This window comes from Rhea americana, unplaced genomic scaffold, assembly GCF_003343005.1.
Source record: "Rhea americana isolate MKP2758 unplaced genomic scaffold, rheAme1 scaffold_163, whole genome shotgun sequence".
NCBI classification, from domain to species: Eukaryota; Metazoa; Chordata; class Aves; order Rheiformes; family Rheidae; genus Rhea; species Rhea americana.
In genome coordinates, this window is record NW_028185739.1 from 708,864 (window position 1) to 713,636 (window position 4,773).

Here is a 4,773-nt window from a genome sequence, read left to right on the forward strand (position 1 = left end):
CTGCACCATGCAAAGTGGGGGGGGGGGTGCAAGGAGACACTCGCACCCCAACGCACAGCGCTGGGATGGAGCCTGGGGACCGACCGCCGCGAGGGCGCGGGGCGAAGCGCCGGGAGAGGTGCGGGAACGCGGGGGGACAGGCGAGCCGGCAGCCTCGGGTTGCTGCCAGGAGCCACAACGCACCCAGCTTCTCTCAGAAAAAAACCCCCACGTGCTGAGGGCAAAAATCAGCGAGGGAAGAGGCCTGGGCAAGCGCAGTGCATCTGCGCCAGCCCTGAGCTGATGCTTTGCCCTCCGGGACAGGGGGCTCTGGGAGGAGCAGCGGAGGGGCAAACACGCAGGGGTGCTTCGGCTGCTGCCACGCTAACGCTCGTCGCGGCCGCTCCTGGCCCGCTCCGCAGCACCTCCCGTCGTGGTCTCCCCACGGCCATTCTTTGTTTCGAGATATTAAAAGAATGCAATTATTTCCCCAAAGCAGCCAAAACAAAAGCTCTTGCCCAGCTCCGGGCATGTGTGAGGACGCACCGTATCGATTGAAGAAAGAGATAACTCCAGTATTAGTCAGACCGGGATTTTCCCAGCACTTCCAAGGGCTCCGGGCGGCTGGCAGGAAGAGGCAGAGCAGGATCTCGTGAGATATTCGAGGGATGATCTCAGCCAGCACTGGCCCCTCCGCAGGCTTTGGGTCCAGCCCGCAAACCCAAGGACCTCGGTTCAGACCAGACCAGAGCCAGACTGGTCCTGCAGCCTTTCCGTCCTCCCCCTCCCGCCCCCACGTCGAACGCACGCTAAATTCACTACACAGGGAAATAAGCCATAAGCAAACATCTCCCCCCATTTTATTGTCAAATCAGTCATCTCCCACCAAAATGAGGGGTTTAGTGCGTCCCAAGAAGATACTGCACTGAAGCAGCATCGCAGCAATGAATTATTCACCGTGCAGTAACAGGAGCTGCATTTCGATCAGAAACTGCCCAGCAGGGCCCACGGGAAAGATAAACAAGGTGTAGATGAGATTAACTAAACTGCTGTAATTTCAATGTCAAAGTAAACAGATAGGATCCTGTTCGGGCTCAGCCCAGAGACTGCAGAATAGGCAAAGAGGGAAGAAACAAACCTCCTTAGTGCTAGGAGCAAGGCAAGTCCAGCCGATTRAGACGAAAGGGCCCGGGTCTCCCGGCCCCGTAAGCCCATCTCCCTGCCTACTTGCAGCTCTACTGAGGTTTGTGGAATCACTCAGGGCTTAGCCCRCTGCTCCAAGAAAGCACTTGAGCACGCATTTAACTTTAAGCACATGCTTAATACTCCCACTGATTTATAACGATGCTTTCCAGAGGCTTTTGCTAGGATCAAAGGAAACGAGGTCTTCAGTAGCTTCCCTTTCTGTTTCTGCCAGACAAATTCTTTTCTGCAATTTTCTGCGTTGTCACTGATACATAGGCTTAGGTATGCTTTTGTTCTAGACTAGCTCAGGAAGCCTTTTTTAATGGAAATGTCGAGGGACGAAGATCTAAGCCCACTGGAATCCACTGATAAGGATCCTCTATTGTAACAGTTGGTATCACTACTGCTGTCTCAGTAGTGGGGAAATCCACTAAAAATGCTCCTGCCTCCCCCAGCTGTAGCTTTAGAAATCCTAAAAAAGGTTTCTACAGGAGCAGCCCTTTGTAAGGCAGGGCCGAGCGCATGTCCGCTAAAAATCAACATGAAAGTCAACAAGGAATTTGGCTCTGTGTCAGGTAAACCTGCTCAAAGCTAGTCTAATCAACTCGATGTTTTGTAATGATGGAAGCCTTATTTACGTCAGGCTCATACTGTGGAGGGTTTTTTTTTTCCCCTGTTTCTTCCCCTTTTAGCACTAAGTCAGTTCTGTGGCATTTATAAAAACATCCATGGTGTGGTCAAAACCTATGGCTTTGCCATTGGAGGCAGTGGCAGTAGCCTTTATTCACCCGTTTGTGGACTGATAAAGGAATAAACTTTCACCAGAAGACATGTTTATAGAAGTGAGCCCTCCAAAAGGGAAAGGAAGAGTTCTTCTAGGCATTAAAATACCAAAGATGACAAAAAGTTAAATGATTGCCTCCCATTAGTGGTCTTCCAAGCTGGCAGCATTCCTTACCTGCCGCTGGGTAGTGCTCAGACAGGTGTGAAACCCATTCTGCCTTTGAAAACACTAAGGAAACTGGTTTTACTCTGATCCTCTCAACTGGGTGCCCCATCCATCAGCAGAAGAGGGGAAACACATTAGCACCAATASGAGTTTTTCGAAAAGTAATTTATGACCTATCAAATCTAACGACTGCAATGTAGACCACCTCTACGCGGGCCACCTCCACAACCCGCTCCTACCGCGTGGGGTGAACCAGCCTGCAAACGCCACCCTGCCGTCCGCGCAGGAGGTACCTCTGCTCTGTGCAATACCCGGGTCATTTTTTTTCCCTGCAATCCATCTTTTGTGCTCAGGCTGGTCGTTTTTTAGAACCATTTTGCAAGACTACGCTAGCCTGGTGGGGTTGGCCCTGCTGCACTTGTGCAGGCACGTCCCTCCATCCCTCCTCATCGTTGCTAGTGAAGACAAATGCACAGCAAGGAGAGCAGAAGTGAGCCCCTTGCTGTATGTAGCTACAGAGATAAGCAAACCTGCTGCAGTCAAAGATGGATTAGGACTGGAGAAAGCACAAACACCRTCTTTTTCAGCTGGACAATGCAGAGTGGGAAAATGCATTACTCTGAGCAGCTCAGCATGCAGAAATTTGACCAATGAAGCACACTAAGAAGAGAAAAAGAGCAAAGCAGCACTGTAATTAAGAGTGACCTGGTTTCTGCACAGTGTGCAGGCAGTCCCTGCTGCGATTACAGCCCTCTTGGGAACTGGAGGCTCCCAGATTTGGTTTTCTGCTCCCATAGGACTCCCAACTGCCTCAGTTTCCCTGTCTCTGCCAGAGAGAAAGTCATTTGAGATCAGTGAAATAYGGCTGATTTAATCATTAGAATTATAGAATGAGTTCTCTTTAGTCTGAATTGTAGAGAGACCGGGARCCAACCACTTTAAAATATGAAGTTATCTTTTGGGGCTTTTTTTTAAAAAAATCACATGATAACATTATCTTTGCTATTATGTGATATTTACCTTAGAAAKCACTATAGAGAGATAAGAGACATGTACAGTGGTCTGAATTACACTTTGATTTAGAAGTTTAGAGAATAAAAGCAGAAACTGCAATCCCCATCCAACGCAAGCGCAGTACTCCAGCCGTTACAGCACGTGCCACCCCCCTGCTGCTGAAGCCCCACTTGCAGCTGGTAAACCCYACACAAGCAGGAGCAAGCACCGAGTTGTAACTATCACACAGTTTTCTCACGGGATTGGGAGTTTGGAGCAATTCTTTGGGCTTCGCTCTCCTCTCACCTATGTGCAGRTTATTTGCTCTAATGCAGTTAATAGGAGCCTGGTGCAAACATCAGCAAACACGTAACCCACCAAAGAAAGCCAACAGAGTCCTCCGCGGTGACACATAACGTACGCAGCGCGGGTCCTCCTCGTCTAGGGTGCCCCTGCAAGAGGGCGAAGGGGCTGCACGAAACACGGAGCGCAGCGCGGGGCGTGCGGCGTGTGAGCCGCGCCGGGCGGCTACGGCAGCGAGTCCTAGAGCCTGCGGCGGCACACGGAGCCGCGTAAATGCCGAGGCATTTATAAAGGAAAAAAAAGAAAAAAGGAAGACTCTCAAGGAAAGCCGGAGSCTTCACGTTCAGGGCAGGAAGCATCAGCGTTTCGCGGTAGTGACCTGATACCCGGTCCCGCCCGGGCTGGCGTTTACCCCACGAGGAGCCAAGCGGACGGGGGCATTGCCCTGCCCGTTAGGGGCCTGTCGCGAGGTGCAGGAGCCTGCGCTGCAACCAGACATCAGAGAGGTTGTTCTAAAGAAGTTTCCTGTTTACGCAGACACAGAGTTTGCTGAAGGACGACGAGAAGCGATCCCTAAAGGCAGGAAGGGCGGCAGAGCTGCGCCGCGCCGGAGCGGCCGTCGGCGCCGGTCCTGGAAAGCCCGGCTTCCAGCGAACGCAGCTTCTGCTCTGGGGAGTTCAAACAAGGACACGGCGGCAGCCCGCTACACGGCTTGCTGAGCCCCGTTAGGTAGCTGGAGACCCRCACGAGCTCAGCCGGGTTCAGATAACGGCAGGCAGAGCTGCGCCCGCGGCAGTCCGCGGCTGCTTAGGAGGCTGTTGGGCATAACAACACTTTGATATCTGGGCGGCTGTAGATAATTATCAGTCCTTCTCAGGAYTGCTGACAATTCTCCAAGCCAAACCAATTTTACTACTTATTTTGGAAAGAAAGCTGTTGAAACCCACTTATGTTTATTTGCTTTATTTTTAAAAGATTCCCTTTGCATCACCATCTAAAACAGTTACAGCAGTTTAAGGCCCAAGTTCAGCAAATGCACTTTGACATCAACTAGCTTTCTCCTGCGCTTAAGTCTACACATGCCCCTTGGCTGCACTTTAGAATTGGCATCTAAACTGCTTTTCAGTATCAAACAGACACCAGTGATCCTCATGATGTGAGACAAGGTGGACAATTCAGATTTCCTTCCCCTGAACCATAATCACTAAATCTTATCTTCAACTGGCCTTAGGAAAYGCTGCCCAAAATACCAGGGCTGCACCAGCTGACCGAGGCCAGGAATGACCTCAGCCCCAACGGCTCCTCTGGAATGAAGCAGGGAGGCACAAAGCAACCCAAAAATGGTGCTTTACAACCAGGTGCGT